Raw genomic sequence first — 26,460 nt, 5'->3', positions numbered from 1 at the left:
TACTTGGGCCAGGATAGCCGAGTGCCTCACTTTATCAAAGGCGCTCTGCAAGTCCAGCCCGAGTACGACTCTGTTGTCCTTGGTGCCCGTCGTATCGTCGATGATCTCGTTCTTCAGTAAGATCATGGCGTCTTGCGTCCCGAGTTTGTTCCGAAACCCGATGATGGAATTTGGGTAAAACTCCGATTCTTCCAGGTAACGCTGCCACCTGTTCATGAGAACGTGCTCGAGGACCTTTCCCACGCACGAAGTGAGCGAGATCGGCCTGAGGTTCTCTATGTTGGGCGGCCTGCCAGGCTTGGGGATGAGGATCGTCTTGGCTGCTTTCCATTGCTTGGGTAGCCTTCCTTCTTGCCAGCACTTGTTGTAGAAGTTCGTGAGAGTTTCGATGGCCGCTTCGTTGAGGTTCTTGAGCGCGCTGTTGGTCACTCGATCGGGACCCGCGGCAGACCTTCCATTGAGATCCTGCAGGGCAACTCTGACTTCCCAGGTCTGGATGTCGCGATCTAGCGTCTCGTTCTCTTTGCCTTGGTAATCCGGGTGTCTTTCCGTGGGGGTGGTCGGCAGGTACTTGAGGACTAGTCCCGTGTTATGTAAACATTCTAATACGCACGCTAAGTGGTAGTTATGCTCGTCAAACATTTTTACCAAAAATGACAACGTCATCAAGATAAAATATACGTTATGTCCCACTTCATGCCGCGCAATATCGTGTCCATGAATCTCTCAAACGTCGCAGGTGCATTGCAAATAAGCCCAAACGGCATCACATTAAATTAAAATGGTCCATCCGGCGTTACAAATAATAATAATTGGTTCACAGGAAGTAAGGCGCAGTATCTGTCACACTTGTTTCTGTGGACACCTGAACCGCTTCGTAAGGGTAGGGAGGAACCTGATTTATTTATAGGAAGGGAAAGGCGCGGTAACTGTCTCACTTGATTTCTGTGGACACCGCAACCGCGCCGTAAGGGAAGGTTGGAAGATGGGAGTGAAAGTGGAAAGAGAGAAAGAGGAGCCGTAGTGGAGGGCTACGGAGTAATTTCGACCACCTGGGGATCTTTAACGTGCGCTGACATCGCACAGCACACGACGCCTCTTCGTTTCGCCTCCATCGAAACGCAGCCGCCGAGGTCGGGTTCGAACCCGGGTACTCCGGCACAGTAGTCGGGCGTCTTACCACTGCACCACCCCGGCGGGGGAGGAAGCTTGTGGGAGTGAAAGTGGGAAGAGAGAAAGAAGAGCCGTAGTGGAGGACTACGGAGTAATTTCGACCGCCTGGGGGTCTTCAACATGCGCTGACATCGCACAGCACCCGAATGCCTCTTCGTTTCGCCTCCATCGAAACGCAGCCGCTGCGGTCGGGATCGGACCCGGGTACTCCAGCACAGTTGTCGGGCGTCTTACCACTGCACCACCCCGGCGGGGCCAGTTTTTTCTTTGCCGTATGCACCGATATTTTCAGTAACCTGATCGCAGATCTATGCAGGGAAAAACAAACAAAACTAGAGGGGTTCAGCGCAGCTGAACAGAATATGGAGCGAAAGCATTAGCTGCGGGTGACTAATCGAACAACTACTTTTTCTTCTTGCCCCGCCGGGGTGGTACAGTGGTATGATGCCCGACTACTGTGCCGGAGTTCCCGGGTTCGAACCCGACCATGGCGGCTGCGTTTCGATGGAGGCGCAACGAAGTGGCGTCCATGTGCTGTGCGATGTCCGCGCACGTTAAAGATCCCCAGGTGGTCAAACCCCACAAACCAACCAACCAGGTGGTCGAAATTCCTCCGTAGCCCTCCACTACGGCACCCTTTGTCTCTTTCCACTTTCACTCTAACCTTCCTCCCTTCCCTTACGGCGCGGTTAAGGTGTCCACAGAGCAAGTGTGACTGATACTGTGCCTTTCCCTTCCTGTGAAACAATTATTTTTTATTTTTTCTTCTTCCTCTTCTGCTTCTTCTTACGGCTTATAGAAGGGGCCCCATCTGCGGTCGTTCTAAAGGTCAAACGTGGCTACCGGCCGGGTTTACGCGACGGGCTGAAACCTGGCGTAGTATTGCTGGAGCAATAAAACGGCTTGAAGGGCAAATTTAGTGCCCCAGGTAGGCCTGCTACACCTAGCGTAGTGAAGCTTTCGCTTCCATTGTAAATTGGTTTATAAGAAATGAAAGGCGTGGTATATGTCAAGGTTACTTGAAGGTGAAAACCGGCGCTACGCTGACGGCTCGAAATGCTGGCGTAGTGAAGCTTTTGCTTCAAAAAAGGCCTGCCACCATTCGGCGACGTGATGGCGCATCGAACGATACGTCGAGTCACTGCCACTCACATATGGCACCTATGAGGCGTAAGATAGAATCCCCCCCCCCCCCCCCCCCGCCGGGGTGGCGCAGTGGTTACGGCGCTCGACTACTGTTCCCAAGGACGCGGGATCGAATCCCGGCCTCGGCGGCAGCTTTTCGAGGGAGGCGAAAAGCAACGCGCCCGTGTGCTGTGCGATGTCAGTGCACGTTAAAGAACCCCAGGTGGTCGAAATTTCCGGAGTCCTCCACTACGGCGTCTCTCATAGCCTGAGTTGCTTTGGGACGTTAAACCCCACAAACCAACCAAGATAGAATCCCCTCAGCCCTCTCCTTTTCTAGGGTTCTTTCCTTTTTACCCCTTTTCATTAGATGGATTAACGGAGAAAATAAAAATAGGGGACGCTCAAGCTTCTCAGAGCAGATGCGACAGCGCCTTTAACGCCGCCTTTTCATTCTGCGGTTTTGAAGCGAAAAGCTTCACTACGAGGGTAGGAGACGAGCTTCGCGTATGCCGCGACCGAGTGACGTCACGCGCAGCGCAGGTGGCCGCAGCCGTCGCTTCACTGCCCGTCTCAGACCGCAGCTTTGCGTGGCTCCATGCAGCCTAGTTCTGCGCATGCGCGTGACGTCACAGTCAAGGCCAGCTGCGCAGCCCCCTCGCCAAGGTCTGCCGGTGTTGCATAGCAACGCTTAAGAGGTATGCGACTCATTAAAAAAAAAATTAGTCTCCATCCGGGAATCGAACCTTCATTCCTTGGATCCTCACGCCCCGGGTCGTGAACCGCTTTTTTTTTCTTTATTGCGAAATAACTCCATAATTTCGCTTGTCTGCCATGAGGATGTGTCAGGTACTGCGATTTGGCGCGCAATTTCAAATTCACTCTATTAGGGTGACGTCAAGGATGTGACGTCACTCATCTGCCGTCAGCTATGAGGACCAAGCGGGAACGAGTGCGCCCCTACGCCGTCGGGCGGCGCTTCTTGCCTTCCTCGAGTGACAAATGCGGTGCCTTTCCTTTCCTGTAAACGAATTATAGAACCCCGCTGAACTTATGGCGATTTCCACTGGTCGATCGGAGCTGGGCGCCCGAGTCGACCTAAAGCGCTACAGAGTGAATCAGCCTTGGTCGACCAGCGGAACGTGTAGAGCGCGCGGCGGAAGTAAAGCTGAGCCGGTTTCGAAAGTTGTAGCCGCATCCGAGCGCCAAAATGTTTGCGGTTGATAAATAGCCAGGAGTGCAGCCCTCAACAACTTGCTTTCTCATTTTTTAACGCTGCAGACGTTTTTCGATAGACGCACTTCGACATATTCGCGCAAAAAAACGGTGATGCCCAGTGTCCTCTGCCGATGTCGCTGAAACAGTCAAAAACAGCCAAAAGAATCCAGCAGCATCCGGAAGTGATCGCGTCAGCGACTAGGACTTCCGGCGAGATCCGACTTCGGTCGGCGGATCGAGCTGGAGCGTCCCGAGCTACCCCAAACGACCAGCGGAATACGCGCAACCTGTCTTAGTCGACCAGTGGAATTCGAAATCGTCGTCCCGGAGCAAGAAAACGTGCTCCGTAGCGACCACTGGAAATCGACATTAGACGCACTCGACATGGAAGCCAAGGAGAGTCTAGCTGCTGGCGAACGGCGCAGAAGCCTGGAGAAATTAACTTTTGATCCTGAGGTAGTCACTGCTTTTCGCTACGTATATCCAGGCGTAGCAGAGCTAAGCCATCTTTCATTTTTTTTGCACTTTTGTTAATAACTATAATTAATTTACAGGAAAGGAAAGGCGCATGCAGTATCCGTCACACTTGTTCTCTGGACACCTGAACCGCGCTGTAGGGGTTTAGGTTATGTTTATTTAATTATTACAACCTCAATGGCTCCATTGAAGACGTATTGCATGAGGGATTGGGTTACAGGGCATAATATTGCCTCGATTGATGACTTAATAGTGATGGGTCAAAAAAAGCGCGACGTCGGCAGGCAAGTCATTCCAGTCTTTCGCTGTGCGCACAAAAATGAATACAGATTCGCAGGTGTACGGGCTTGCTGAGGAAAGGTGGTCTTCCATAGTTCGTGCGGTTGGAGGTGCGGAATGCAGGAAAGATAACAGACTTGTGTGGGACAGGATAATAGAATTTATGTAATAGACATAGTCTTGCGATGCTAATCCGGTTAGCTAAATTCGATAGATGAGCAATGCATTTTAGTTTGGTGACACTTTAATGATAAGAACGAAGGCGCAGTACCTGTCTCACTTCTCGATAGACGCCTGCATTTACTGTTAACGGCATGCAATCGTAAATACATATATGTCGGCTGTTCGGATCCCTGTCGCAAACTAACCTCCAACTTTACTCTCAAATTGATTGCAGTGGGAAGAGGATATGACACAACTATTTGCGTTTAACTGAGTTCAATTTTATGGGTTTACAGGACTTTTGGTTGGTTTGGTTTGTGGGGTTTAACGTCCCAAAGCAACTCAGGCTATGAGAGACGCCCTAATGGAGGACTCCGGAAATTTCGACCACCTGGGGTTCTTTAACGTGCACTGACATCGCACAGCATACAGGACATTTGCTTTTTTTTTTTCTTGCTGCTGATTTTTCATGTTACAATCACGACGACAACGACACCGGGTTTTCTGCGACACGGAGCCCTGACACTATCGCTTAAAAACTGAGCAGTGAAAGGGAGATATGTTCACTGCATTAAAAAAATTAACTGTTTAAGGTGAAAGTAAGTATTCACCTTATATTTCTTCCATATGCTCGAGTGCGTAATGTCTCGGTAGACTGCACCGCATTAAGCCACATACGGGAGGATGAAAGACCATGGAAACAAAGTGTGTACAAAGGTTTTCCTTGCGAAAGCACTACTTAACATGGTAAAACTCAACCACGAGTCTTATCTTCTTGAAGTGTCAGTGAGCTCAAGAGAAAAAAATAAATTCGTTAAAAGCACTAAGATCTCTCTTAAGTGCGGCAAGGCGAAAACCTTTCCTACAACTCTTTGCACTCATGTTCAGCTTTTTTTTTTCTCGCTCGTTTTATTATTTTTTTGCTCCTTTTCCGGTTTTGCTCTTCTTTCTTTTTTACGTTTTTTACTGTTTCTTTTTTTGGTTGTTTTTTCACTCTTTTTTAGTGTTTTTACTCTATTTTTATCTTACTGTTTATCCTCTTTTATTCTTCACTGAATGTTTTCGAAGTTGCAGCGCAATGACAACGCCTGACACTAAATCTTTGCAACGTTTCTGCACTTTTTTTTTTTTTTTTTCACAATTCTGACATCCGTTGCTGTTTTGACGTCAGCACACTAATCGACGTCCTTGGTTACTTTGACGTCGAATTAACTTTTTGGCACCAATTAACTAATTATTCCACATCAACGAAATTTTTCATATATACATATATTTACCCTCTACCTCACACAATAATTATTTTTCTCATCAAATAATTCGTTTCTCGAGAACGATGGTGTTACACTCTCCGCGGACGCACAAATATTCTCCACACTGATGAGCCTATAAAGGCTTTCGTCTTAAAATAAATGAAACGTCGGAGCACAGCACATTCGAACCTAGAAATTTCTTGCAGGAAGCGAGACGGAACCTCGTAGCAGCATATCACCTCGCGTGTTTTACAGCCACTTTTCCTCGCATTGTGCATCGCATCTTCATCAACTTCTATCGTTGCGCAGGAGATATAAACACACCGCTATCACCTTGCGCTGTCAAGGTGTCTTAAATGAGAGAGACGGTTTGACTGGCCCACCCTAGAAAAATTGACTTTGTGCAATTCGAAAATTGAGTTTGCCCATGTTCAAAACCATCTTGGTTCACTGCAAAAATAAAAGGGACTTTGCCCGCCCAGTATTTCTGGTCGGCGGTTAGCTGGCGTAGTCAAACTGTCTATCATTTTTGCCCCAATGAAAACTTAACTCGTTTGAAAAAGGGGTGGGAGAAAGCGTGCAACAAAATACCTCACCGATAAAGTTAAAGGAAAGTTAAAGGACACACAACCAGTAAACGTTGACCGAATTGGCCTGCAAGCACGCACGAATCGTCGTGTTTGAAATTACTCGGTAAAACATGGAATGGGAACGATTTTACACCTAAATGGACGGGACCAAAGCTCTGACAGATCGGAAAAGGAGGACGCCTTCGGCAGGGATTATTAAATAATTGAAACAAAGGAACGCATTGAAAGATGTCGTAAGCAAATAAAACGATATAAACTAACAGTCTGGGGCGCGCTTTGGCTTTACTGACAAAGGAAAGATCATAATCATGTAGAATCGATGGAACTGGTCAGGTGAACTGAAGTTCGAAATAGTGAAATTCTCTAAAGAAATACTGCAGAAACTACAGACCACCCCTCTGTACAGAGACGCACTTTTGAGGGGCAAGAAATTGACTACAGAAACGATGACATATAGGCAAACGCAAGCGGATATTAAAACTACGTGTATCTATGATATACCAGATGAGAGGCACTTTGCGCTTAGGCCTCAGGAACGATGAAGGAGGCAAGCATAACTGGATATTAAGACTACGATTATCTATGATATAACAAGTGAGACAGGGAAATATGCAACAGTGCTCTAGCTTCCGACCGAATAGGAATAAAATATGTGATGATTTTCGATGAAAGCTGAGCCTGGCATTCTGGAATCTGCATGAGTCTGAGTCAGAACGAAGCAGAGGAAATCTATACTGCAATGAACCGATTTTTACTTGCAGTTACGTATACGCCGCCACCTCCGCCGCTATGCACTGTGGGAGCTGTGGTACGTCGGCACGGTATGTGGCGTACGCGCTCTAAGTACCCCTGTTCGCGCCCAAGTACGTTTCTCGGCATGAATGTAGCACAGGTTAGTTCGCCCGCGGGGCATCATTCGCGCAAAGGAAGGTGAAGAAGTTCTGTTCAGAATATTTCGGTGTCTTGTCCCTGTTGATCAGTGTAAGTCTTGAAAAGGTAAACATGTAAGGTCTGAAGCGCTGAAATACTTTTTAAGCGCTGTTAAGCTTTGAGGCAGGCGTTCAAATTGTCAGCAAGGAGACGATTAGATTCCCCATCATGCTGTTTCAGGAAGCGGCACTTAAACGATTTCTGTCCGGTGCAAGGTTGCGGATGAAAAACTGTGGTAAGTTTTATTTATTGCCGTAATCAAAAGTTTATAATGAGTGCGCACTTAATGAGTGCATCCCCCCCCACCCCCCAATTTTTTATGCTTGTAGCGGTATACTGCACGTTTTTTTTATTTTTTTTTATTCGATACTGCATGCCTTGCTCAGGTCCAAGCAGGGTGGTAAAATACAGCAATATTACAAATGAACAATACATTAATCAATGGAAACAGGCAACAGCGATTCATTCCAATCTGCAATAGTTCGAGGGGGAAAAACGAAAACTTGAAGACATCCGTCCGTGCAAAATAAGGTGTTAGTGAATTCGGATGATGGCGTCGAGTAAGCCTAGATGTTGAAAGAGACAGATGAGATGAAGAGCCAAATGCCAAATTTTCTTTACAAAGCATGGAAAGTAACCGCAATCGTAAGTTTTTTCTTCTATGTTCAAGAAGTTCGATACCATTATCACGCATTATTTCTGAGGGAGAGTCGTATCGAGAGAATTTGGAATAGATAAATCGTACTGCTTTTCTCTGTGCCCTTTCGAGACATTTAATATTTTGTTTAGTAAACGGGTCCCAAACTACGCACGCATATTCAAGTCTAGGTCTAATTAAGGAATAATAGGCAAGTAAGTTTACGTTAGGTGGAGCACTTCTAAGTTTATGCCGCAAAAAATATAGTTTACGCAAGGCCGAGGAACAGATATTATCAATGTGTAAATTCCGTGATAAATTGTTAGCAATTGTGACACCCAAATACTTATAATTGTTTTGTTCCTACAAAGGCGACGAACCTACTGTGTAAGTAAAGGATAATGGAGCTTTTTGACGAGAGAAGCGAAGAAAGACAGTTTTTTCAGTGTTAAGCCGCATTCCCCAGATTTTTCTAAGGAATGAGAAGTCGTCGCTACAAAAACCTGAAAGTGTTGAATAATTCCCGTTTTTTTTGTTTCGCATAGATATTTAATCATACGTAGTATTGACAATTTTAACAGTGTATTATTGATCTCTAAATATAACCCACACCTTACTCAGTATTTCGAACAACAACAAAAGCAACAAAAAAGGTTGGTTGGTTGTTTTGTGGGGTGTAAGGTCCCAAAGCGACTCGGGCTATGAGAGACTCCGTAGTGGAGGGCTCCGGAAATTTGGACCACTTGGGATTCTTTAACGTGCACTGACATCGCACAGCACACGGGAGCCTTGCTTTTCGCCTCCATTGAAAAGCGGCCGCCGAGGCCGGGATTCGATCCCGCGTCCTTGGGAACAGTAGTCGAGCGCCGTAAACACTGCGCCACCCCGGCGGCCAACTAGCGCTTACACATCTCTCAAACGTGTTCAGGTCTCTACGGGAGTGAGTCGCACGGAAGTTGCCTTGGCAACGGAAATTACAATATTATTAAAAAAAAAAAATGCCGCGCTACAACTATTCTTTTAAAAAGAAACTTATTGTCACAAAATTAAAAACCATGAAATCTAAATTTGGCACATCTTCTTTCCTCATTTTACAGCTAGCGCGCGCATTTATCGTAGCTCTGCAAAGAAAAATGGCATAAAGCTCCCTTGTTACCCTGCTTTCCTGCTTTTAAAGAAGCAAACCAGCACTTCATGAATATCAGAAGGGTGGCGCATTGGGATAGTTGGTGCATTAATGACATTATGAAAGCTCTTGAATCTAAAAGAAACGAAGCTCTCGTTCTTGTCTGAGTCTTCGCCCTCGTTTCTTCTGAGACTTTTGAATACGTAATTCGTGAAAATGTTTAAATAAAACTTACCTGCACCGCAACTGTAAGAAGAGTTTAAGAAAACAATCATTTCGCGATGCGCCTGTAGTGAATATAGATGAATACAGCGAAAATGCTTAGCCCAAAATGAGGTGGCAAAAAATGCAAACAGTGATCTAAGCTGTTCAAATGCATGAATCGCTCTGTATAGGAATGTTGGACTGGCAAAAGCTACCTCCTGCCACAGATTTAAAACAAAGGTTTGAGTAACAAGCGCAGCCTCGCAGCTGTTTCTTCCTCTCAGCGCTGCGCCTACTGCAGTCAGCACAGCGCCCCTGGAACCTCCACAGTGACGGCTCTGTTTGCGTTAGTTGAACAGTGTAAACGGCATGCCGGAACGTTACTGCGCCAAGGCACCATGTAAAAGTGGGCTGTTGTGTAGACCATACTGGGAAGAGTTATAACCGAAATGACTTTTGGCTGTGCCCGGTAAACGCAAGCATGCGCAGTGGGCTTTGTGAAATTGGTCTAATAATACACGAGTATCCCGACACAAAAGAGAAGCTACTGCGAGAATATGAATCAAGATTAATAGGCGCTGACGACTATGTAGGATGCTTAAGGGCAACCAGCTAGACAGCAGTATAACAGAAGAAGTAAAAGCGACAATATAAAATTAAAGAAATTACTACAGTAGGCAGAGACTAAGTCATAAATAAGATTGAAAAACTTTGATTTAGGAAACTTAAGACAAATCTTAAGCCATGCATTGGAAAGTATATAATAGAGCATGTCATAATCGGAAGGTTTTAGAAATTTCTGAAGGATCGCAAGCTGAGCCCGAGCACTATTTTCGGCCTCAGACCACATCTTTTGACGCAAGACATTCTAAAACTTAAAGAGGAGGTACTTGCAAAAAATAAATGGCTGGACTAACAACTAAAACTGTTTTCGCTGTGGACGTGATGATTTTAAACCCCATGCCATACTTAATAACTTTGGAAGTGCGAATTGTGGTCCAAAGAAGTGCAGTTATCTCAGAAACTCACTCCAGAATGGTATGGACATGTGTAGTCGCAATTGGTGAAGTCAGACTGCGACGTCTAAAAATAGGAAGCCAAGGGACCCCGCAAGGATCGGTATTAGCAGCGTAACAAAATGTGACGCCAACGATCATCTAAATATTAAGAACGTTGGAGAGGATAAAAGGCATAGGACATGGGATGAAAAAAACAAACATGATACGCGTAACACAATGCACACCGTCAGCGGGATAGCATACCACACCTCATGCACTGCCGTTAAGCCGACAAAAAGTACTAATCAGGACGCTTTACAAAAAGTTGCTTAGGCTACTCCCCCCGCACTGTAAACTTGAAATTAGAGGTCTTAAGCATTCATGGAAGCACTTAGAAAATCGAAGTGCACCTGATCAGTCAACGAGAAACGCTATCACACAGACACGCAGAAAGGAAGATGGGCAAAATCGATAGGCATGGAACAAGAACAACTGCGGAGAACTAGGAACTCCACCTATTGTTTGTGAGGGGAAGGCCACTAAGCCTGACCCCAGAGCAACCTCCATGTAACTTCTTTTCAGAGGTAATAAACGTTTTAGAGCGCACCTCTGGCGCTTAGTTGTTCCTGCGTTTCGCGTCGTCGTCGCCATTGTCCCTCGTAACCAGCTCCGCAGCTGGGGCAGCGCGCGTCCTCGTCGGGGATTGTTTCCGTCCTCGCTATTTCTCGCATCTGCTCGCTGTATCCAAGTCTCTGTAAGAGCGCTCTTCCAGTCGTTGTCTGCAGCAGCCTGAGTTTTTTTTTTCGACTCAAGCTGCGCATCGCGTTGCTTGAGATTTTTTTTATCACAGCCATGAGTTCTTTTATCGACTTGTTGCGCGGTAGTCGGATCACTGTCTTATACGCTTTGCGTAGCAGGGCATCCGCGTGTTGTAATTCGCTCTTGTTGAGGCATTGGTAGGGTAGGCTGTACATAATTCGGCTCACTACCAGATTTCTGACTATTTTAGTGTGTCCTCTTCGCGCATGCAATGCCGCCTGTTGGTGATGCGGGTGATCATGCGTGTTACTTGTAGCGTTTTTGCTTTCAGCAGGGTAAAAGTGTGAGTAGTACTGCGTTGGTTGGATTGGACCCACATACCCAATATTCTTATTGTTGTCTTTTCCGGAATGGGCATTCTTTCCAGGTAGATGTTGAGTTTCAGGTACTCACTGGTTGGGACAGTCCGGGTTTGTTTGCCTCTCCACACACGAAGCAGTTCCGATTTCTCGGTAGTGCATGCGAGTCCTCTTTCTTCTAGATATTTCTGTACGCAGGAGTCCACTTCCTGTAGTTTTTCTTCCTTCTCCCCGAGGGAACCGGGTTTCGTCCAGACTGTTATGTCGTCTGCATACATGGTGTGCCTGATGCCTTCGATCTTTTCTGGTTTTCGGGCTAGACCTATCATAGCTATATTGAAGAGGTTAGGTGAGATGACTGACCATTTGCGGCGTTGACCTATCGTCCCAGCACCGTAGGGCCAAAAACTGCCACCCCTTAGAACGACAGCCTTTAATGGCTCATGCTGTCGTGGACAAAGTGTGCCCCGCTTTTGAGGCGTTCTGATTGGCTGAGGCGGCATGCGTCCCTGCCATCTGCAATGCCACACTTGAACGCGCGCCAAAGAACGCCACGCTGTTGCTGTTGTTGTGGCTGTATGAAGGAAGAAAAGAAAATCCACGGTCCTGCTACTGGCTCCGTAGCTGAGCCACCTCCGCTGCCTCGTGCAGACAGAAGAAAAAATAGCAAGAAAGAAAAGAAGAGGGAAAGAAAGACGCGCGCCGCAACAACAGCCGTCGTCCGCCACCTCCGAATCGGCGGCGGGTGCAACGGCGGCCCACAACAGACAAAAACCAGTGGCTGGATAGCCCCCGCCGCAAGCGGCGTTGACCTACCGTCCCAGCCCCGTAGGGCCAGGAACTGCCACCCTTCACCCGGCGGCAGGAGCGATGGTGTATCGTCCAAACTCACACTTAACGGAGAAAGTGTGATAGATACTGCGCCTTTCCTTTCCTGTAAACCCATTATAATTATATGTAGCACTGCAACGAATGCCGACAAGAGGCTAACGATAAGATCAAATTATAGGATAGGAAGGGTAGGCTTTCGCCATTCTCCTCTTAAGAGACATCTACGAGACCTTCTAATTTTGTATCTGTTGTAGGTCATCATTGCACCCGCTATCGTTTTTGGTGGCGGGTGCAATTAAACCCAGGTGGTCGAAATTTCTGGAGCCCTCTACTACGGCATCTCGCATAGCCTGAGTCGCTTTGGGACGTTAAACCCCACAAACCACAAACCATCTTTATCGAACATCACGCCGGATTTTGTTGGTTGTTCGTGAAGTAATGTTAAAAATAAGGGGAGGCTTTAGAAATTCGCGGGACAATGGAAGCAACGTTTTACCTGCCGGGCGCTTTTGCTGCCTTATAAACAGTTCCTTTGTTTTCATGTCTGTCTTTGACACATTTTGGTACAACGTAAGGCAGTCAGCGATTAACCAACGAAAGTGTCCAGGAGCATTCCATGGCGAAATGTAAGTTAAGGGAGCGCGCACCCACACATTTTCGAAAGGCTCGAAAGAAGAGGTCGAATTAGGGAATAACACCCGTAGCATGCCGCGATCAACACAAATGCCCAAACCAGCACTTGCGTACTGCGCACTGTTATACGCGTTGATTGCGCACTTTTGGCCTCTTGATAGCTGCCGCCGAACCATCATATGGCTCCGCGCCGATACGTCAGCTCCATTGAAGTCCCCCCCCCCCCCCCCCCCCTTTATTTCCCCACTCTTGTTTTGTTATTCGCTGTTTATATTGTGCTTTTTATTCGTGCTCACAAGAGGAAAGCGGTGAGGGGGGGGGGGGGGGGGGGTAGACAGGACGACATGGGGCACAAAAGAGCGCGTCTGCCTTTTGTCCGTCCGATCAGTGCATCTCGGCACGGCTTCGAGCGCGCCCCGCATTGTCTGGTCGCGCACAATAGGCCTCTTTTTGCGCCAAATCGAGCACGGGTCGGACGAGTACCTATTGCTCCCTCTCCGCCGCCCCCCGCCGGGTTTCAATGACACGAGCTGTCCATGCTGCTTCTGCTGTTGCTGTCGAGGGCAGCAGCAGAACGCCTGGGCGTGGAGGGCGTTCTCTTTTACGTCCCAGCCGCCCCCCAATCTGAACAGATCGCGAAAACTTTCGATGTAACTTGCCTTTTTCGGCTGCGCATTGTTTCGCACGCAGGGCGAGCAGCGGTTATTGAGACGAGGCCCTCTTTTCCGCCATTTTTGTTTTGCTTTTCTTTACTGCTCAAAGCAAGCCTTGGGCTTCGTACTTTTTTTTTTTTCACCCATACCGTCAGTCTTGCACCGGCATGATGATGATTAATCATTCATGTCGTTAATCATTATCTTGTTCGAGACACCTGTTCGAAATGCCGAGAAACCTTAAGATATCTTAGGGTGCCTTTCAGCAGTCATGCAGAAGGAAAGCTGCAAAGCTAGGGGAACTAACTAGTGGGCATCTATGGCTAAGGTGAAGGGAGATAGCTAGACAATGAATGAACAGAGAGGAATTAATTATCACCACCGCGTAGGTGCTGCCAAATACGAAAAACACATGTCCTACTAGGGGATTTCATCATTCGGGAGACGGTAATAGGGCGAACGTACACCCCTTTACCGAACGCTGCCTGCGCAGTTGCAGTGGCATGGGTGCAGCCAGGGGGCGCCACTGTGCCTTCTCACCTAGAGTCTCTATGCGCAGCTAGCGTCCCTTACACCTGTGAACGTCTTCGATTGCACGTCTCTGCTATGCTGAAGCCCTTTATTATTGCTGTGTCCCACCAAGTGCCTTCATGAAGTTTTCCTTTATTTTGCGCAATTTCCACTGGACAAAAAATTAACTAGGTGTGAGTGTCTCGAATTTTGCAGCATTCCGCAATTTCTTTTTAGACGCGCGTTGCATTACTTTACAGGACTGAGCTTTTCGAATAAACTTGCGACAGGGAGTAAAAAAAAAAAGAATAACATAAGCAATGATATAATGGAATACCAAAATCTTAATATCCTTCATAACGTAGATGAAGTTCCTCATTTCAATTTACCTCTACTTAGTCTACCTCACTTAAATTTACCGGTTCTCATCTGCAGTACTCGTAATGCAAACATTGTAATTACTGCTCTTCATCTTCCCACATAAGCAATAATCTGACAAGATCTCTAAATAGGGGCAGTTTACCACTTTCCAGAAAAGAGAAGCAAACCCTTTTTTCAGCTATAACATTACAGAGCTCATTACCTTCGCGCGTTAAAACCGTTCAGTCATCCAGGCTTTTCATTAAGATCATCAAAACATTTTTATTATCTATGTTATAACAATACCATTGCGCTGTTTTCTTTCTATTTGTACGATGTACCGTTTCTGTGTTGTTGTGCATGGACTGTAACCTAATTATAAAGTTGTATTTCTACCGTTTCGCATATCTGAAATAAACATTTTGATATAGAAGGTCCTTCTGACAGCTTCACTTTGTAAATTTCTCCTGTACCAAATTATTCAACGCTCATTTTTATCATGCATGCCTGTCAATAAATGAATCTGAAACAAGCCTTCATGAGAAGCAATCTTGCCCCCCCCCCCCCCCCCCCCCCTTGCTTTCTCTGGGGCTCGGTGACCGTCCTCTTGGTTTTCAGTTTTGGCATACATGGGATCTAAAGTGGGATAAAATATTCTTGAGGGGCATGCGACGCGTCCAGCTTATCGGATCTTATGAGGATAGTAAACTTTTATGTCGCAATAATACATCAGGTCAAAGAGTGCTAAAAACACCGGCTAAATGGTCAAGTCAGGCCCCTAGCAGAGGGATTCAAAATTTCTACTGCTGTGATGAAACCAAACAGGTCTATAGGGCCAAAATTTCAGTATATGCGTGAATCATGATGTGTTGTGAAGGAGGTAAGGCTGACATAAAAGGATAAATATAAAAGCGTACTTCATAGGCCGTAATGTATATGCTGACACTAATAGCATATAAATGATGTTTTAAAAAGCGGTCAAGGAAGCCTCGGCCACAGAGTCCGTGCTATAAGCGCGGACTGCGAGGCATGTTGCAACATAAGGACCCTTCTCAGCCACTTTTCCCACAATGAGGAAGATTCTGAGGCCAGCTACAAGCGATTCCAAGCAGGTTTAAGCGGCCTTCGCAGTAAACGTCACTGCAGCGCCACCGTGCGAGTCATATGTAGGGTCGCGAGCTTGCAAAATATGTGTTCACAATCTTTGGTACATTTCGTTGCGAGATTGCGAGCTTGGTAATGTATTTTTCTTTCCAGTTTTTTTTAAATATGTAGAGCTTAAGCGGCCTATATAGCGTAAGGGGGGGGGGGGGGGGGGGGGGCTCATTTTCAGACAGCCTACCCACTGGAGGGGCAGGGACAAATTTGTTCCGCTTTAAGAGATTCGGGACGTTGGAAATGCAGAACAAGTCACAAAGTCTCACTCAATAGCGAACAGGCCAGGAAGCAAAACTAAAACTGTTCTACTTAATTTTGAGGACAACACAGCGAGCTGTAGAAAGATTCTAGACACCAACCAGTGCCTAAGGCTCCACGAAAGGAATAATAAAGTTACTCAATTCAAGAGATAGGAAGCGAGAAGAGTGGGTCAAAGAGCTAAGGCGAGTAACGACACTCTAGTCGAAACTGAGGAGACGAAATGGGCATGCGCAGGACATGCGCTTCGAAGGCAAGATAGCCTGTGATTGCTAACACTGACTGACTTGGTTAACGGCAAGGCAAGCGCAACAGGGGACGCAAAAAGTTAGGTGGGTGTACAATACTAGATACTTTACTTTGCGGGTATTGCGTGAGGGTGCAGATGGCACAGGACGGGGTTGATTGGAGGCATATGAGAAAGTCGTTTGTCTCGAGGAGCGCATAGTTAGGTTAGTAATTATGGTGTGAGAGGCACCTGATAATGGCACTGGCTCTTCCATCTCGCAGAGGTGGACAAAACGAAGCAAGGAGTCGCGCCATGATGCACAACGCAACACAGGTGTGGCACAGAACGTCAAACGTCACCTTCAACCGACTAACACAGGGGCACAATGTTTTGCGGCCAACAGTAGGGGATCGCGGCATCCTATAATTTTTCATTGTCGAGGCCTCTGATTGGTCACTTTCTTGGTGCGTAGTAGAAAACCATGTGCCGCACTGGTTGCAGCTTCCATGCACTCCTCTTCGCTTATTCTACGAAGGGGCGAAGTAGTTGCGTATTAATGCGATAGCGCTAAGTGTCCCGTTATCCAGGAAGTCCTTCGTTGTCGGCGTCGTGAGTCAAAAATCTCGAGCATGCCTGTGGCAGGTGGTACCTGGCAGCTGACGTGACCGGGCACTGATTGGTCGTCAGAATCTGTGTGACGTCACGAGACCACAGGACATGGCCAATATGGCGGAGCTGCGGGGCGTTGGGCTTTATGCCCGTGTCGGATGGTCTTCCAAACCACGTGGTAACTTACGACTGCATGTCAATGACCATATGTCAGATAATAGAGGCACGAGTGAAAGGAAATCGAATAAAAGCAAATCGCATGTACGCGCTTAAATATCCGCAAGTAAAGAAGGGAGACGTAACGCTGATGTGTCCTACCCTAAACGGGGGAGCGGTACTGTCTTCCGAATTTTCCTGCGATATTTTTCAGGAGTGCACTACGTATGCCACTAAATTTGGAAGTTATCCTATGGGAACTCTGTGGCCTTCATTGACTGCTGGAGTATGCACGCATGCACGCACGCACGCGCACACACGCACACGCACACGCACACGCACACACACGCACGCACGCACACGCACACGCAGACATGCACACACACACACACACGCACACGCACACGCAGACATGCACACACACACGCGCACGCACGCACGCACGCACGCACGCAGACATGCACACACGAAAGAACTCACAGGCTAGCCTCTGCTACGCTTAAGGAAGGAAGCCACCAGTCACCAAATAAAGAAATGCATAGGAAAGTGGCTCATGTTTATATATTGTAGATTTGATCAATCGGTAATTAGTAGTGTAATTTACATACTATAGCAACTTCAGCGCGAACATGGTCAAGTTGATAAACTAAATCGCTTGGAGTATTAAGAGCAATGAGCCGCTTCGCGGCGTGCAGTGTCCGTGCAGATGCACAGATGCACTGCACCCAGGACAAACGCAACAGTGCAGCGGGGTTAGAGTGAGTTTTGCAGTGGTGCACGTGGGTCGACGAGTGGAGTAAAACCAGCTCATGCGGGAGGTACGAACTTGTTTAGCAGATTTGACACTAGTAAAACAGTGAACAGTTGGGCGGTCGAACGTTGGTCTCTCAGTCAAGGCAGAGTCACATGAAACCGAATTTCACGTAATTAAACTCAATAAATACTTTTCTTTCCTGATGGAAAGAAATTACGATAACCTACTTGCCCACTACAATTCACCACCTCCTGAAGTGAAACAAACAAACAAGCAGGCAAAACGAATACATCAACGAACTCAACGAACGAAGCAAGAAAAAGAAAATGAATGAATGAATGAATGAATGAATGAATGAATGAATGAATGAATGAATGAATGAATGAATGAATGAATGAATGAATGAATGAATGAATGAACCCCCGCCTGTGTTGGCGTTGACTATACGCCATTAGAGGCGGGACACGGCCTCGCTCCACGTGTTCCTTGTTGCTGACTCAGACGTGAGCTGCGTAACCTGCGGGTGACAGGCGTGTGTTGGGGTCACATGCAAAGCTATCGCCTTAAAAATATACCCGGTGTTTCAGCAAGTACTTTCCGAAATTTAAAGAAAATAGGCTTTTCGAGAGATTACAACAGAGGCAAGCTGTCGGGTGCGACGGACGTTCTAATTGTGAAAAACTTGCCTATTGTTAGCTCATTGGCTAAAATGTACTAATGAACGAATTATTTTACAACCTTTGGCGGTTATTGTAAATTACGGATTTATAGCCACGAAGACTACAATGTCATGCTAGCTTTTAGAATGAAAAAGGCATTCTCCAAAGTGCTAAAGGAGATAATTTTTTACACAAAACCGAAATTCAGAGCACGAGGAGAGCTGGAAATCAGGCGCAAATGCAAAATAAAACCCCTGGTGGCACGTCATAATGAAAGCCGCGACCATTCTCGTTCTAAAAGCCTCGATGCTCAGCCTATAAACTGCGGCCGGCGTTATCTATATGCTTCGTCGCTCGGTGTAATAAAACTGATAGCCATCGCCAGTTAAGAAAACGCCAGTGAGAACCCTGATAGACACTGCTGGAGTATTCTTTCCTTTATTTACGCCACTTCTGATATGGCTACCAGACGGGCTCGATGCGAGGCGCAATCATCCTTTCATTGATTAGGAAATGGGTCTCGGACCAAACCACTGTGCTGAAGGCCCAGTGATTAGTTCCTCTGTTAGACAACCTTAAATCTACCTCATGAGGTAGAAGCCCAAGAGTCGCATATCAGCTTTTACCACACGAGGCGGGTTTCAGGCTATGTGACCGTGGAACTAATAACTGGCCTGTGAGTGCAACTGTTTCGTACATGACCCTTTTCCCAAGCACTTGACCCCCAGAGGAGCCGAGACAAGGCCGGAGGAATCATGTACCCATTGGAAGCCAGTGGGCCTGGTGACACCAGAGATAGAACCAGGTACCTCCCGAGTGGCAAAGTGTAGGTATTTTTTTTTCGTTTTTCAAAGGGAAACTGGTGACGTTTTATTGAAGAAGTCCAACGCACGCTACAACTGGGAAGATGATTTATCGCCAAAGAGTCTACTCTCCGCACTTCATGGTCGCTGCACTTCACTTTCAGTCTCTATCCGACCGCAAAAGAGTTGTAAAAACAAGTGCCGTTTTTTTAACTCTGCCTTGCGTCGCACCCAACCGCACCACAACTTGTGGGAATGCTAGAAAACGCAGCAGCCGCCACATATTCATTGCAAACAGTCCAGAGTCTTGCCGGCACTACGAAGGCCATTGCTGTCGCCACCGCCGCCGCATCTCCCTGACGTGACGGGCTGACGCTTGTCTATAGCGCGGTGACGACCGCGTCACCTTTGCGGGAGACAGAGGAATGTGGAATGAAACGAAACCCGTTGCGTGCAAGACTTGGGCGGGAGGGCATGCCGAACCAATGGGAAGATTGGACTGCGATTGCTCAGACTGCGACGCGTGGGGGACATGTTTACAGGTAAAGATTACGGTCACTGCGGCCTGGACGGACTAAGAAGCCGAAGGAGAGACCGAGATTGCCATCACATCACCGCTTCGGTCTCTTCCTGCGAAGACCACTCGGCGTGCTCTCCAGAGCCGAGAGAGAGAGAGAGACGTTTATTGAGAACAACAGGCGTGAAATATTCGCCCAAGATGGGAAGACTCTTCAGTACGGGAAGCCATGGACTCGAGCCACCTCCCTATATATATATATATATATATATATATATATATATATATATATATATATATATATATATATATATATATATATATATATATATATATATATATATATATATATATATATATATAGTCTGGTCGACGACAGACTACGCTGGTCATCTAGACTGGGGCTGGCTGGACAGCTGGGTCTCCCGCTGCTCTTCCGTTAGGTCCCTGGTGGTTACGTTACCTTGCTGTCCCTTGCATCCCCACGCCATATGCTGTAGGGTGTTTTTGATACGTTACAGAATGTGTATTCATACTTATAGGTTGCGAGTGATATCATGTGGAATAAGGTGTTGGTTTGGTTTGGTTTCTGGGCTTTAACGTCCCAAAGCGACTCTGGCTATGAGAGACGCCGTGGTGGAGGACTCCGAAAATTTCAACCACCTGGGGTTCTTTAACGTGCACTGATATCGCATAGCACACGGGCGCCTTGTTTTTCGTCTCCACCGAAAAGCTGCTGCCGAGGCCGGCATTCGACCCTGCATCCTTGGTAACTGTAGTCGAGCGCCGTAACCACTATGCCACCTCGGCGGGGTAATAAGGTGTTGTGGACTTGACTGTTGGTTTGTATATCTGACTGGTGGTGATTTGTATATTCGACTTGTCTGGTGGTTTGTATAACCGAAGCTGAAGGTCCGGCTAGACCTCGTTAAATAGTGCCTTGGCACTAAAAGAGGGGTGATATAACAGAACCTTGAGGCGTGTGTTGTCCGCTTTCTGGAGTTTCTCCGGATTGGAGTGCCCAAGTTTATGGTGGCCGTACGATTCGTCAATATTTGGCTGTGTGTTTAGCTTCGGTGAAACCTAGTGGGAAGCGAAAGCTGAAGCATGGTATCAAAGGGTTTTTCTTTCGTTATGGCTGGGAACAGACTCCGGTTATCCGTAAAAACGTTCTTCTTGGTTTGAACTTGGCGTACCTTCAGTCCGTGGCGTGGCTGCGCACTCGGTATTGACGCCAGCGATCATGTGTCTCGCCACGCAGCTGCTCATGCGTTAACCTACTTCCCACATCAGTTGACCTTTCACCTTGACCTTTGGTGGGAACATAGCTGCGGAAATTAGTTGTGGCTTAAGTTCCAGTTTGACCTCAAAGATGTTTGAAGGTCATCGGAAGCAAGCGGTGACCTTGGATTTATTTCGCTTAGTTAAGCTATCGCTTCAAAATTGTGGAGGTTTGTTGTCGTGGCTGTAGGAAGAAGGAAACGAAAATGCACGGGTCAGCTAAAGAACGTTGGCCTGCTACTGGCTCTGTAGCTGAGCCACCTCCGCTGCTCGTGCGGACAGAAGAGAAAATAGAGAAGAAAGAAAAAGAAGAGGGAGAGAAAAACGCGCGCCGCAACAGCCGTCGTCCACCACCTAAGCGGTGGCGGGTGCAATGACGGCCTACAACAGATAAAAACACGGTGGCAGGCTTGTTCCCGCCGCAAACGGCGGTAACTTACCTGTCCCAGCCCCATTAGTATCAAGAACAGCCACCCTTTCCACCGGTTCTGTGGGGATTTAAGCATGACTTGAACCTAGAGCGGTAGCTGTGAGTGATGTAGCGATGGCCTAGCACCGCCTTTCAGTCCGTGGCCTTTTCATGATTGTTCTTATAATTGGTTCACAAGAAAAGAAAGGTGCATTATCTGTCACAAGACACCTGAAACGGCAGTGCATGACAATTGTTTTTTTTCCTTCAAAGTTTTTCAAGGTCAAATTTGCGTCCTTGCTGACGGCTTGAAAACCTGGCGTAGTGAAGCTTGGTGAAGGCTGTTCCTGGCCCTACGGGGTTGGGACTGGTAAGTCAACGCCACTTGCGGCGGAGGCTGGCCTTCCACCGATTTTTTATTTTTTTTCTGTTGTAGGCCGTCATTGCACCCTCCACCGCTTCGGTGGTGGATGACGGCGGTTGCGATGTGCGTCTTTCTTTCCTTCTTCTTTTTCTTTCTTGTCTATTTTCTCTTTAGTCCGTACGAAGCAGCGGATGTGGCTCAGCTACAGAGCCATAGCAGGCCCGTGCATTTTCTTTTCGTTCTTCCTACAGTCACAACAACAACCACAAGCTTTCGCTTCAAAAATGTGAAGGTATCTTGGCAGAAGCCTACCCTTCCTCTTCTATAATTTGCTTCTTACCTGAGTTTGTTGTAGAGCAACATATAATTATAATTGGTTTAAAGAAAAGGCGCAGTATATGTCACACTTTCCGCGGACAGTGTGTTTGGACGGTTCACCATCACTTTTGTCGCCTGGCGTTTTTTCGCGTGCGTTGAAGTGTGGGATTGCGGATTGCAGGAACGCTATACAAGAGCACATCTTGTGGAATCTCGCGGAATATGAAAGATCTCGCGCACAAATCTCGCGCACGGGATTTCGTTACACGAGCCTAGAAAGTCCTCCGCCTTAAAAACGTTTGGACGCAGTTATATGTTCGCTCTCCGCAAATACTGGTGTCGTGCAGGTTGTGAAGAATTGCGGAACGTGAAAGATTGTCGAACGCCTTCTTTATATCTATTTCAGGAATGACGCTCTTGCTGCTTTTGTCAAAAAGGTGCATAAAATCCTATTTCTGTTAAGATAGGATGTCTTCGGATGACAGGTGTTGTCTGAAGGTGTAGAGCCAGTAGGCAGGCCTGTGCATTTTCTTTTCCTTCTTCCTACTGTCGCACCAACAACATATTACTCCTTAGCACTGCATTACGGCTCCTCTTTCTTTCTTTCCACTTTCACGTCCGCCTTTTCTTCCCTTTGCAGCGAGTTCAGGTGTCCACAGAAAAAAACAAAGAAAACAGATACTGCGCCTTTCCTTTCCTGTAAGCTAATTTATTAATTTATTTATGGAAGCTTATGGGAAGGTGACGGCACCACAAGTTGACCACTTGTAATTTTATTGCGAAATATGGAAACGTATAAGTGTAGCCGTAGAGCCCTGCATTCTGCCCTAGAATGTATTGCGTCAGTCCTAAAGGTTTAATTGTTTATTGAAAATAATTAATTTAGACGAAGTGAGTAAATATTATGGAATATATTATGGAAGATAAACTCCGCCTCTAAAGGTACTACTCGACTGAGATAAAGGCTCCAGTCTGCGGCTCCCCTTGCGGTTCACACTTAGCGTACCTTTAGTTTCTGCTTGCTTAATTACCAACCCTTCATTCGTGCTTCTCATATCTCACGCATTCTTGTATCGGAAGTGAGCCAACAGCGACTGGCACAAAGAAAGACATAGACATTTTTTTCGTTGTTTTTTTTTTATGTGAGAGCCGGTAGGAGAGGCGAGAGCCCTCCAGTATTGTTATGCGGAGACTCGGGCACTGTGCACCTGACTTCTTACCCTGTTTACACTGTTTACATTTTTGCTGAATTGTAACACGAACCTTCGCATTTCCACAAATTTGGCTAGCACCGCAAACCACAGCATTTTAGTAGGCGATTTTATGCTGATGATATCCACAAACCAAGACAATTGAGATGCTTGGATTTCGTTTGGGTTTTATAGAACAGTATTCTTATAAAAACAAAATCAGACTGGCACAAGAACAAGTGCTGAACGCACCTTGCCCGCTGGTTCCGTTCCGCGCAGAAATGTAAGAAAAGGCTTAGTACGCAGTAGTTGTTGTGTGGCGGTAGGAAGAAGGAAACGAAAATGCACGGGCTTGCTACTGGCTCTGTAGCTGCGCCACCTCCACTGCCTCGTGTCGACAGAAGCGAAAATAATGAAGAAAGGAAAAAAGAAAAGGGAGAGAAAGACGCGCGCCGCAACAGCCGTCATCCACCACCGAAGCAGTGGCGGGTGCAATGACGGCCTACAACAGTAGTAGTAGTAGTAAAAGACTTTATTGTGGCGCAACACTTAGGCGCCTAATGCATCGATGGCCTGCTGGACGAGCAGGCGCTGTTTTTCTTCACCCTCAGCACCAAGCCAATCCACCCAGGTCCAGATAGTATGGGAGGAGGTGGGAAAGAATCCCGATTGCAATGCAACCGGACATGAAAATAGGCAGTGTGAAAGGTTGGCATAAGGGGAAGGGCAGTTGGGGCATGATGGATCACGACGTAATTTGTAGAGATATAGCCGTGCAGGGGTTATGAGTGTGTTCAACTGTATTTGCCGAAGAATATGAGCCTCCCGAACGAAAAGATTAGGATGAGGGTCGGGGTAGAGCTTGAGGTCTAAGCGAGCAGTATTGTAGTATTCGCTGATGGTGGCGCGAAGAGACACTCTCGACCCGCCCTCCAAGGATCTTGGACAGGTGATGAACGGTGCCCGGTACGAGTTTCACGGGCGAGCTGGTTCGTCAGCTCATTGCCGTCAATCCCCGAGTGTCCAGGGATCCATCGGAGGAAGACGGGGCAGGGCTGCAGCGCAGCAAGTGCAACCTCAAGCTCCGTGGACAGATGACGTGTTAGACGTTTAGATTGAATGGCACTGATAGCAGCCTGGGAGTAGGTGTATATAATATACCGAGGCACAGGTGGGAGAGAATGGAAACTTTGAATGGCATGAATGATAGAGAGGACCTCAAGCGAGATATCCGGGGGGTGGAGGATGGGGCCGCTAGTGTGTATGACAGGGGTAGATAGACGAGGATGAAAGAGGACCTGACTTCCGGACCCGCGAGGAGCCACATAAGAGGCATCCGTGTAAGCGATTCCATGGGTATTGAAGGGCGGACTATGATGAGAGGCCGCAGCATGTCGGCGGCCAGCAAGCAGGACCGGTGACATATTGGCTGGAAGAGGAAGTATACGGAGGTTTGTGGCCTCTGGAGGGGAAGGAGTTGGCAGAGGGACCGACTGGATGGGGGAAACGTTAGCCTTGTTTAGAAGCCAGCGTCCATGAACTGTGCCGGAGAAGCGAGCTATCTGTCGGCCATGGTGAAGGGAGTGGAGACTGCGAAGAGGATGAAAATGCCCGGTGGCATAAAGCTTATCGGTGTAATTGGTTATGGGAAGGCAAAGAGCAGCTTTATAAAGGCTGTGAAGAGCTGTTGCAAGTGTGTCTAGCTGGCCCTGGGTGAATGAAAGATATGGTGTAAAGTAAAGGAATTTGTTAAGAGCCAGCGTGTGAGCCAGTCGACAGGCGTGAGCTTCCCTCTGGCCAGAGGACCGTCTCACAACTCGGCGAAGTAAATGGGTGACGGACTGACAGGTGGCAACAGCCGCATGGTGAGCCCGGACATTTTTGGCGGCTTGCAGAGGCACGCCAAGAACGCGGCTTTGAGAAACTTTGGGGACTGGGGAGCCGCCCAAGGTAAGGAATATCAGTGAGTTGTGAGCTCGTTGATAAGCAGAGTGAGTCAAAAGTAGGAGTTCTGACTTCTCGGGCGCGGGAGACAGGCCTGCATGGTCAAGAAAGCAAGAAATGATATCCAATCCCTGCTGAATGGTGTCTTGAACGTGACCAGGAGATCCGCGCGAGCACCACAGAGTGATGTCGTCGGCGTAAAAAAAGTGCTGAAGATCGGGAATAGACGATAGCTGAACCGCGGGAGGAGCCATAGCGGTATTAAAAGGGGTGGGTGAAAGAACGGCACCCTGCGGGGTACTCCAGGTGAGACGGTGGGGTGTAGAAGCGAAGTTTAATGCTCGAAAACGAGCCTCCCGATAAGAAAGAAAAGCTCGAATGTAGTTATACATGCGGGAGCCGCAGCTTGTGCTGGAAAGGCAGGTAAGAATATGGTCATGGGAGACGCAATCGAATGCCTTGCGGACATAGACTGTGACCAGGGCGTGAAGGTGACAGCTACCACAGGCTAAGAAAGTATGCTGAAGTATAAGGAAAAGGTCATGGGCAGATACGCGGGAACGAAGACCAATGAGGGTATGAGGGAGCGAGTTTGAAACCTCCAAATGCCTATTAAGCCTAGTGAGCGCCATTCGTTCCATCGTCTTGCTGACACAGGAGGTCAGAGAAATGGGCCGGAGATTTGAAAGGGCTGGAGGCTTGCCAGGTTTAGGAATGAGAGAAATAACTGAGGAAGTCCAGGACGATGGCAGAGAGCCTTCTTTTCAGGCGGTGTTATATAGGTTGAGAAGGTGCTCTTTTGCGTTATCGGGACGATTGCGAAGAGCGGAGTAAATGATTCCATCTTCACCGGGAGCCGACCGAGTGGCGTTAGCAAGGAGCGCAGCTTCAAGCTCGCGCAGTGTAAAAGGGGCATCGAGGTCATTGCTTGCACAGCCTGTGTATTCAGGGTAACAGGGGGACAAAGGGGGTGGGAGATAAACATTTGGAAGGGTTTCGAAAACCTCATCGGGAGACTGTGGCTAGAGCTTTAGCAAGAGTCGGGGCAGGGGCAGGGGTGGCACCGAGGAGGGTTCGAAAAAGAGTCCAGGTTGATTTTTTATGGAGCGTCGTGTCGAGAAGGACAACAGTGCCAGACTGAGGTGAGCCTGAGGAAGATAGTAGAGAGGGCCCACTAGGTAGGATTTGAGCGGTGAAGGAATTTCAAGGGCTGCTACCGAGAGGTCACAACTAACGTTGATAGAAGAGAGGGGGTTAGTAGCTATAGAGTGAAATGCCCATTAGCCAGGGACGTTAGCGGAGCAGCGAGTTTCCTGGAGGAGAAGGAAGTGGGGCAGAGAGGGGAGAGTAAGAAGATACTGGTGTAATGGAGTGCGGTTAGTATTGAGATTGCCACAGTTCCACTGAATTATACTGAGGTCCTCCATGTTGACATCTAATTTGTTTGCGCAGTGGCGTGCCATAGCGCTTCTTTGGGGGAGGTGGAAGAGAATCCGTGATGGCTTGCAGTGAAGTCTGAAAGGTGGAGATCAAATTA

At 47.5% G+C, this 26,460-nt stretch overlaps 1 protein-coding gene and 1 pseudogene across 1 annotated transcript in view; both read right to left on the bottom strand.

The window, feature by feature from the left end:
* The window catches only part of acj6 (abnormal chemosensory protein 6), a 76,235-nt gene that overhangs the window by 20,501 nt on the left and 29,274 nt on the right, over window positions 1-26,460 (bottom strand). The gene's annotated exons all lie outside the window — the stretch shown is intronic.
* Window positions 23,529-26,350, bottom strand: LOC146191027 (uncharacterized; annotated as a pseudogene).

The sequence above is a fragment of the Amblyomma maculatum genome, chromosome 4 (genome assembly GCF_055883805.1).
Source record: "Amblyomma maculatum isolate TAMU_Amacu chromosome 4, ASM5588380v1, whole genome shotgun sequence".
NCBI lineage: Eukaryota > Metazoa > Arthropoda > Arachnida > Ixodida > Ixodidae > Amblyomma > Amblyomma maculatum.
This window is presented reverse-complemented; position numbering and strand designations above follow the sequence as displayed.